Genomic DNA, 11184 nt, shown 5'->3' on the forward strand with positions numbered 1-11184 from the left:
CGGGTTGAAGGTATATGTTGGTCAAATTATGCATTAGGAGCTTGTACATTGTGTTCGAACGGGTAAGGTTTGCTATGTGGTCTACTAATCCCTTAATTACGGTCATAAGTGAACATGTACTAAATATATATATAGCATATGACCTCACTAGCAAAGGATGATGTTACGATTATGTTAAGTTGATTCTTATAGGAAGAGGTTGTCAAATGTAGAATTATGAAAGTATAAGTATGTGAGAATTGATTATGTGTTATGTGTGGTAATGAATTTAGAACTCGAAGATATTGAACAATGTGGTTGACAAATCTTGTCGTATGCATGTTAGTGAAAGTCAATATAGATAAGAGTTGGAAAATGTGTGTTAATATGAATGAGCATGAATACTAACATTGTCATGCATGACGACATGAAAGAATAGGAAACACACAAGCGTGGACTAAGCATGGAAGGCTAACGGGTCAAGATGAGGCAGGGAAAGCGGTCACGAACACGGATGCACAAGGTAAGTGACTTCCGACTCACTTCTTAGTATGCATGTAGAATTTTCATGTTCATGATTGTGGGGATAATTATGTAAGGTTATGTAATGATGAAAGTATTAAGGTAAATTGATGGGTTTAAACGGGTCGAATAATTATGTATAAGTAAGGTAGCGGTAATGAAATTCGTAAAGATTACGGACCCGGGGCAAGGATTCTTAGTCTAAAATGCAGGGAAAGCTTTTACGGACAATTAGAAACAAGTTATGTTGAGATATGCATGAACGGGCCAAAATTTGGTAAAAGGGAAGTAAGCCGAAGGCATAAGAGTCATAAAGTTAGGTAGTCCAATTATTGGATTTTCACTCCATGTGATGGAGAATTAAATTACGGTCGCGTAGGAAAAAGAATCGGGTAAAACGGATCAAAAACGAGTAAGTTATGCAAGTTTTAGTATTAAAAACAAAGGCTGAACTGGGCATCACCGTAGCTTACGGTGCCCACCGTAAGCTACGGTGGGTGCTGGACATTTAATTCTACCGTAAGGCAGACTATTTCTACCGTAAGCTTTTGGGGCCACCGTAAGCTACGGTAGCCACCGTAGCTTACGGTGGAGGTCAGGTGTAAAAGTATTGTTTATGTAATTTCTTCGTTTTTCTTCGAATTCGAACCCCGTGAACCCATTCCAAGCCTCGTTAATTTTTTATAATGTTCCTTAACCCTACCAAATGGCTTGGTAAGTTACGGATGAGTATGAAACTCATTTTTAAGATCCGAAACATACCCGATAGATATTTTGAAAGTGTTTAAGATGTGCGAATAAGAACGGGGTATGTAAGCGAGTATGCGGGGTAATGAATTAAGTACGTGGGTATGTATGTATAGATTTCACTAGTGAATGTATGCACGTGTAAAGTTATGTTTCGTTATGAGTATGGGTGTAAGTATGTAGATATGTACGTAGGTAGGTATATATGTAGGTAATGGTGTAGGTGCGTATGTGAGTAGATATGTATGGGCGTAAGTATTATGTATTTAAGTGTGGAGGTGCATACGAGTGTAGGTGTGAACGTATATATATGTGGATGCTAGTATGCATGTATAACCGTATGCCAGTAGGTAATTACGTATGCTCATATGTTTTCAATACGATTGAGTATTGATGCTAATAATAGTGTACCTTGAGAATGAAGAATGATGCAGGTACAATATTGAAGTCTCACCGGGAAATGGATACTCAGACGGAAATGCCTAAGTGCAAAGGAATAACGGAATAGAAAGTAAAAGTGTATGAATCTTGTTACGTTCATAATGTGTACTAACGTTTGAATTTTGTATGGTAAGTGTAGGTTGTACGAGTCTCGGAGGATCACTGAGGTGTGGAGATCGAAGACCGAGTCACAAGTTAGATTGTACGGGAATGTTTGAATAACTAATTTAGTAAACATAGTTTATGTTTCTATTTCGTAAATGAGTTCAATTGATGTATTCATTGTAAATGTGTCACCTTAAAATGAACCTCAAGTAAGTTAAGACGTTCATAATGAGAGAAATTTTATGGCATGTATTTTCCGCTGCGTCTTTTCAGTTAAAGCGTGTTAGGGTGTAACAAGTTGGTATCAGAGCCCTGGTTTGAGGGAAATCAAGTATGAGGAGGTAAATACTTGAACTCAAACCTGTGTGCTCTAGTGATAAGGACCCGTACAATCCAAGACTCGATCAAGATCTAAGGGTAGAAGCCAAGGTAAGTATATGCTTAAGTATGCATTTGAGGATAACTAACAGCATGTTATGTGTAAGGTCAGCATGATTGCTGGGAAGGGATGATCTGTAAATGCAGTCTATCGCTGGCACCAAGGTATCTAATATGACATATTGACCGAGGTACGTAGATTTAGCTTATGGGTGCAAGAAATGGTATATAATTAAGCAAGTGAAAGAAAATTTTAAATGAAATATAATAATGGTATGGTAAGGAAGTTTTAGAAGTGTACATGTGCCGAAACTTAATTCTGCGGACATAAGGTGGTGATTACACGAAGACACGAAACTAGTATGTGGATTGTGTACCCGGCCAGTACACAAGAAACATATGACGTTCGTGAGACCGTGATAGTTGTCACAGGTATGTCCGTTAGAATTAGGTAGCTGGTGGGCGTGTGGGTGAAATGAGTATTAAGACTCTCGGGAGATTGAGAGTACTATGTAAGAATGAAAAGTGTGAATGATAAGAATGAAGAATGTTGAATCTGTAAGACGGTACGGATCAACAATGTATGAATACAATGCTTAAATCAGCTAGACGGACTCACAGAATGAAGGATGTGAATGCAATGCTTGAATCCGCAAGACGGATTCAAGGAATGAAATGTATGAATGCAATGCTTGAATCCGCAAGACGGATTCAAGAAATGAAATGTATGAATGCAAAATTTGGATCTGTGAGACGGATTCAAGGAATGAAGGATATGAATGCAACATTTGAATCCGCGAGACGGATTCAAACATAAAAGCAATTAAGTGTACGAATGATAAGTATAAATCCGCGAGACGGATTTAAGGACGAAAGAATGACCGTAAATGATATGCGAACTTAAAATTTGAGTTAAGAAAAGAAAATTTCGATTAAGCCACATATTAGATACGTTGTTAATTGACTCGTGTGAGTCGGAAGGAATGACGGGATACAACCCGAACGATAACTTAAGTATGGCCGGGAAGGGGAAGTTTTGCAAAAAGGTTAATGAAATAATTTTAAGAATAAAAGAATTAGGAGCATTTAAAACCCCAAACAAAATAAGTATGGAGAAAAAGTAATAATGACGAGTATCGATTGAAAGTGCTAATTTTGATGTTGGGCTTGTTGGGCTTGTTGGCCATGTTCATTTGAACAACGCGTTGTTGAAAGAATGCGCATAGGCGGGTGCTCAACAAATCAATGGAAGCAATCAATGTAAGTATTACATGAACCCATGAAGAAACAGGCCGACTCGGGCCACAAACCGTTGGCATACACGACGAAGTCAAGGTTAGTAAGATGTTTAGCTTGTGATTATGAGTAAGTATTGATATAAATAAATGATTATAGTATGCCTATGATGATATGTTGACCTCTCGTATAAACATTAAGATAATTAGAAGTAACATTAGTAATGGGATGCTAAGGATGTCTCAAAGCGAATAAAATGAATGATTGTACATGATGTAAGAGTAGAATGAAATAAATCGATTTATTTCGATATATGAAGGTAATATGCTTAAATAGGAAGCTAGAGACAAGCCGTAAACTTAAAAATCAATACGAGTAAGGATTGTATACTTTTGGATTAAGTTCAATGAATGAAATGCTAGGGATGATATGTGCTAGAAACTAGCAATATGAAATGAAGGACACTAATAAGAGCTCTGGAATAGAGTCTTACATAAGTATTATGAATGAACAACTTGAAAGGGGTAAGAGTAGAATTGGTTTGATTCGAATAAGGAAGGTTTCGAGGGCAAAACCTCATTTAAGGGGGGTAGATTTGTAACGCCCCAAAACTCGAATTATTAAAATTGTTAGTAAGACCCCATGTCTAATAAAATAGAATGTAATAACTAGGTTATTATACCTAGTCAAATGTTTAGCAAAACAAGCAAAGGTATAAACTTGAGGGACCAAAGATGAACAAGGGGAAAGTTATGTTTTAAATTAATAAAAACACACACAAACACACACATCTCGTGTGTGTTCTGGAACGTTCAGAAGGGGCTCCATAGGAGCCAAGCCCTAATTCTTCAAAAGCTTCAAATCAAGGGATGATTCAAGGCTCAAATTCGCAAATAAACATGGAATAATGATCACCGTTACAAGGGGATCGTAAGGTATGTCTTAGAAGTTAGATTGGTGATCTTTCACGAAGTGGGTTTTGATGTAAATCGCGAATTTGTATGAAATTGAGAATGGGTGTGTGTTAGAATCATCATATTGGACATGGGTTATGCATGATTTAGGTTAATTCGATGTTTTTGGATGAAACCCATTTGTTATGATGAAGATGATGACATGGGTGAATCATCCATGTCCAATTTTGCTTAATATTGATGTATTTTGATTTGCATGGTGAGTTCTTGTTAGAGAAATTAAAAGAAATGTAATACTAGTATGTTTGATGTTTATGCATGAATGATTCGTGTTGATTAGGAAGTGGAATTTGATGAATTGTGTATGAGATTAGGAGATTGTGCATAAACTAGTTGTACTTTATGTTTAGGAGGTAGTACATACGCCAAAGGCATGATGATATTATGAAGAACTTAAGTTTAGATCACTAGTAAGTGATTAATAATGTAGTAATAGAGTGGGTTTTAGATAATGTGATGTAAATTGATGATTTACTTATGTTAATGATGTTTAGAATCAAACATGTGTTTAGTGATGATTTTGATTATGTTGATGCATGTGTTATGTATTAGGTTTTGATAGTAATATGATGTAGGTGATAATGTAATCTTGTTTGAATGAAAGGATTCATGAGGTGAATATGGGGAGAATATGCTTAAATTGCTTGTACAATGTGCTTAAATGTTAGTACGCACGCCAAGTGTTTGACAAAATGACTAGGTGAAGTAGAAAGTGAAATTGTATGCAAGTTGTAAGTTTACATGTATAGAAAGCGATTGTGGTGAAAGTAGTAGTTACTAACTTGAAAAAAAAATGTGCTTTAGATGGAACTTGTATATGAATTCGGGTTGAAGGTATATGTTGGTCAAATTATGCATTAAGAGCTTGTACATTGTGTTCGAACGGGTAAGGTTTGCTATGTGGTCTACTAATCCCTTAATTACGGTCAAAAGTGAACATGTACTAAATATATATATAGCATATGACCTCACTAGCAAAGGATGATGTTACGATTATGTTAAGTTGATTCTTATAGGAAGAGGTTGTCAAATGTAGAATTATGAAAGTATATGTATGTGAGAATTGATTATGTGTTATGTGTGGTAATGAATTTAGAACTCGAAGATATTGAACAGTGTGGTTGACAAATCATGTCGTAAGCGTGTTAGTGAAAGTCAATATAGATAAGAGTTGGAAAATGTGTGTTAATATGAATGAGCATGAATACTAACATTGTCATGCATGACGACATGAAAGAATAGGAAACACACAAGCGTGGACTAAGCATGGAAGGCTAACGGGTCAAGATGAGGCAGGGAAAGCGGTCACGAACACGGATGCACAAGGTAAGTGACTTCCGACTCACTTCTTAGTATGCATGTAGAATTTTCATGTTCATGATTGTGGGGATAATTATGTAAGGTTATGTAATGATGAAAGTATTAAGGTAAATTGATTGGTTTAAACGGGTCAAATAATTATGTATAAGTAAGGTAGCGGTAATGAAATTCGTAAATATTACGGACCCGGGGCAAGGATTCTTAGTCTAAAATGCAGGGAAAGCTTTTACGGACAATTAGAAACAAGTTATGTTGAGATATGCATGAACGGGTCAAAATTTGGTAAAAGGGAAGTAAGCCGAAGGCATAAGAGTCATAAAGTTAGGTAGTCCAAATATTGGATTTTCACTCCATGTGATGGAGAATTAAATTACGGTCGCGTAGGAAAAAGAATCGGGTAAAACGGATCAAAAACGAGTAAGTTATGCAAGTTTTAGTATTAAAAACAAAGGCTGAACTGGGCATCACCGTAGCTTACGGTGCCCACCGTAAGCTACGGTGGGTGCTGGATGTTTAATTCTGCCGTAAGGCAGACTATTTCTACCGTAAGCTTTTGGGGCCACCGTAAGCTACGGTAGCCACCGTAGCTTACGGTGGAGGTCAGGTGTAAAAGTATTGTTTATGTAATTTCTTCGTTTTTCTTCGAATTCGAACCCCGTGAACCCATTCCAAGCCTCGTTAATTTTTTATAATGTTCCTTAACCCTACCAAATGGCTTGGTAAGTTACGGATGAGTATGAAACTCATTTTTAAGATCCGAAACATACCCGATAGATATTTTGAAAGCGTTTAAGATGTGCGAATAAGAACGGGGTATGTAAGCGAGTATGCAGGGTAATGAATTAAGTACGTGGGTATGTATGTATAGATTTCACTAGTGAATGTATGCACGTGTAAAGTTATGTTTCGTTATGAGTATGAGTGTAAGTATGTAGATATGTATGTAGGTAGGTATATATGTAGGTAATGGTGTAGGTGCGTACGCGAGTAGATATGTATGGGCGTAAGTATTATGTATTTAAGTGTGGAGGTGCATACGAGTGTAGGTGTGAACGTATATATATGTGGATGCCAGTATGCATGTATAACCGTATGCCAGTAGGTAATTATGTATGCTCATATGTTTTCAATACGATTGAGTATTGATGCTAATAATAGTGTACCTTGAGAATGAAGAATAATGCAGGTACAATATTGAAGTCTCACCGAGAAATGGATACTCAGACGGAAATGCCTAAGTGCAAAGGAATAACGGAATAGAATCTTGTTACGTTCATAATGTGTACTAACGTTTGAATTTTGTATGGTAAGTGTAGGTTGTACGAGTCTCGGAGGATCACTGAGGTGTGGAGATCGAAGACCGAGTCACAAGTAAGATTGTACGGGAATGTTTGAATAACTAATTTAGTTGTTGATGCATTTATTGTCTATCGCCTTCGTCAATTCGTGTCGTAGTGAAAAGCCGGAAGAAATCAAGCTCATAATGTCACAAGTAGATAAAATTAGCAAGGTGTCATTTTGGTAATTAATGAGAAATCTCATTAATTCCAATGACATATAAATAGGAGAGTTATGTCATAAGTTGTAAGGACTTTTGGAAGACTTTCAAGACTTTGGTTCTCACATTTGTACTTTTGGTGATTCAAGTTTAGAGAGAGAAAGTCTAGAGAGAGAAAGTCGTTGTAAACGTGATTCTTGTACCGAACTTGTCATATCTTGCAATGGATTCACGTTACTAGTACGTTATTGTGTGTTGGGTCACGTACGTTCACGGTTTCCGCACGTCGAACGTTCGTTACGCAATCGAACGGTGTCAAAACCGGTCCTACAAGTGGTATCAGAGCTAGGAGCTCGATTGCAAGATCAAACACATCGTTTTCGTACCAGATTTCAGCGATTTCAGAGCCGAATCAGATCCGATTTCATCGATTTCTTCATCTTCTACTCATTTCTCACGGTTTTTACAGAAATTCGTCAAATTGAACGTGATTTCACGGTCCGATTCGTCTGAATTTTTGATATATTGTGCGAATAACATTGAATTACAACCCTACCAAGTTTCAGATCGAAACTCCAAGCCGTTTAGGAGAAATCGCAGTTTTTCGATTCGTTTTTGCGTGAAATTTCAGGTAGGTCCGCTCGTGAGGAATTGAACAGGTCCGCTTATTTGGTTTAACAGGTCCGCTCCAAACATCATTGATCCGCTTATGTGACATAATGGGTCTGCTCCAAATGTAAAAATGTTGGTTCGCTTATTCAAACATTTTATTAGGTCCGCTCATAATTGCTTGTTATTGAGGTTCGCTCTAAATGCTTAATAAGTGGTCCGCTCAAAAGGTTTGAATTTAGTTCGCTTTTGTGTCATCGTTGTCAGCGGAACAGGTAAATTGCAGGTTCTTGTTTCACCGCCCCATTGATAAACAGGCCAATCATTTGACTAAAAGTGTTTTGTAGGTCCATGTGCTAAGGCTTGCCGCCCATTTAATAAAAGGATGTCTGTACATTTGGTTTAACGGCCCAATCAGCTTGCTTGTTGCCATCCATTGTTACATATCTTTTACAGCCCAAATCCAAGTTCTTTAGTTCACCGCCCCATTACTCAAATTTGGCCCAGTCACAGATTTTTGTTACACAGCCCACTTGTTTAGATAAATCCAATTACAAACTTGCTGTCAGGTTGTTGTTTATATTTGTTATTTTGTGCCGCCAATTAATTCAAATCGGCCCAATCCCAGGCTTTTAGGTGCCGCCCCACTAAGTTTTAGAGGCCCAATCACAGCCATTGGTTCCAAATTAAGATTGATATAATTTGTTTGGCTATTTGTTGCACCGACCCATTATACAAATTTGGCCCACTTGTTCACCGCACATTAAGACACCTGCCCAATTATCAATCTGCTATTGTTGTTATAAAAAATAAAAAATTAAAAAATAAAAACCATTATTATTCTATAAAGAATTGGGGGGCATTTGAATTAACAGTGTGCATTCATTGGAACGGGTTCACGAATCTTCGACAACGAGTCTTAGATTGGGATTATCAACAAACTGTTACGTATTCAATCAGTTTTGACTTAATCGTTTACTTGTTTGTTTGCAGGAAATCCAAGGTGTTTGTCAAGAATAGGATCCTCACCCGAGAGAATCCTCACTTGATCCGTTATCATCTAATCTTTGATATTCAATCGGATAGTCGTTTGTTTGTCTGAACTTCATTATTGATTGAGAATTCGTCATTGTGAATCTTTTGATACCAAAGATGGATTCTGAAATCTATATTACACTGAACAAGTTTGAAAATTTTACAGGTATCAAGGGAGAATCAACTGAAGAATTGATCAAAAGGTATATCAATTTGTATTGGGAGATGATGAGATTGAAGATAACCAAGACTAATGAGGAATGGGTTGACAAGTTGGCAAATGTTTTACCGGGTGATATGTGGAGAATGTATGTGTTAGATTTGAAGAAGATACATTTAAACTTGACTTTGGCTTTCTTTGTCGAGAAGATTGAAGAACGAGAACTTGAACTCCGAAAGAATAAAGCAGCAACTGATAAAGTAGAATTCAAATCTGAAGAAAATGTTCGAGAGGAAGAGGAGCAGGTTAAAGAAATTTCAGCTATCAAGGTAGAGAAGAAAGCTGAAGCTGAAAAAATGACAGAGAAGTGCTCAAACTGTGAAAATCTGAAATCTGAAAATGCCAAACTCTTGAGGGATTTAGAGAGTTTGTCATTATAAAATGAAAATCTTAAAAATTCAGAAAATGTTTTGAAAAATCAAATAAAAAATTTAGAAAATGAAAAAGTAAAAATTGACAAAGATTTTCAAAGTCAAATAAAAATTCTTGAAGATGGGAGGGATGTGTTTAGCAAAAACAACATCGAAAAGCAAAAAATGATAAATTCTCATCTTCAGAAGATTATTCAACTTGAAAAAGAAGGAGAGCAAGCTCGAAAGAAAATCAATGAGCTTGAAAATAAATTGAAAGGTTTTGTGATTTCTTCAGCGTATGTGAATATTTCATGTCCAAAACCGATCAATTCAGTTTCAATGTGACTGTGTCACAAACTTTGACAATGTCAAAGTTGAAGATTGTGATGAGAAATCTGATGATGAAAATACAAAAATTGAAAAACAAAAATTGTTTTTAGAATTAAAAGAAAAATTCAAAAATACTGTTTTGCAATCTACTGAAATAGGTGAATGCTCAAAGCAAAAACCTGTTAAGAAGAGTGTAGAACAAAAACAAAAAGGTAAAAATTTGAAAATTGTTCAAAAAGATAATAAAAGCTCATCAGATCGATCATCCAATCGCATTCAAAAAGCACAAAAATTGAAAAACGAAAACTCAAAAATTGTTGGTAATAAGTGGTGCAGGTTTGACCACAGTGCTCAAGAGACAAATCCAACAATCAAGAGGAGAAAGGAATATCACCAAGCCAAACAGTGCTTTGATCTGAGCATTTGGTGTGACAATGGTGATTGGTATGATAACAGAATGTGTTACCGATGCGGCTATCAAGGACACATTGTTGTTAACTGCCAGAGACAGAGATTTGAGACAAGAAGATGCTATAATTGCCAAATCAAAGGACACATTGCCAAGAATTGCCCAAGGAAATCAAATGAAAGATTGAGGGTTAATTCTCAGAAATTGGCATAGAAACCAGTCACTGTCAAGCCAAAGGAACTGAGAGTTTCAGACCAGAAAGTCAAAGAACAGAAGGTCCAAGAACCTAAAGTTCAAGAAAAGAAAGTGAAGCTTTCTCAGGGGCAAAAAGACAAACTGCAAAAGAAGAGGAAGAAGGCCAGAGAATATCTGGAGAAGATTTTGTCCTCGGGTTCACCCGACAGATCGAATAAGAGTGCTGATGAATCAACTTCCTCGATTGCAAAGTCAAGCAAGATGAATTCATCAGATACAAATCTGAGGACGAAAAAGGAAAAGAAGAAGGTAACATTCTGTGGCGATGAATCTGTTTCTTCGGAAGCAAAGGAGCCACATGTCGGCGATGAATCTGGCTCATCAAAGTCAGACAAGCCACATTCAGGCAATGATTCTGGTTTGGTAAAGCCAGAAGAGCCAGTTGTTGAGGTAAAAACTGAGAATTCAGGTTTAACAATGGATGATACAAACTTTCCACCATTGTTGAACAAGAATTCAAAATCACCCAAGGACAGTCAGGCTTGGGTGAAACTTTTCAAATGAAAAAACCTGACTTGCCGGAGTTCCCAGGTTGGTAAGCGTGGAACAGGAATCGGCACATTTCTTGAGAAATTTCACTCTGGTGATTTTTCGTTTTTCAAAAGATAAATCAGGGACATTAAGTTGTACTTGATTCATCTTTCCTACAAATGATAATTTGAAAAACAAGGTGATGAAACCCCTAGTTTATGAATTGTCACACAAAACTAATTTTCCGGAAAAACCATTTTGATTAAAACAAACTTAAGTGTTTTGAAATCATAATGGGAAAA

This window comes from Helianthus annuus, chromosome 6 (assembly GCF_002127325.2).
Source record: "Helianthus annuus cultivar XRQ/B chromosome 6, HanXRQr2.0-SUNRISE, whole genome shotgun sequence".
Taxonomy (NCBI): domain Eukaryota; kingdom Viridiplantae; phylum Streptophyta; class Magnoliopsida; order Asterales; family Asteraceae; genus Helianthus; species Helianthus annuus.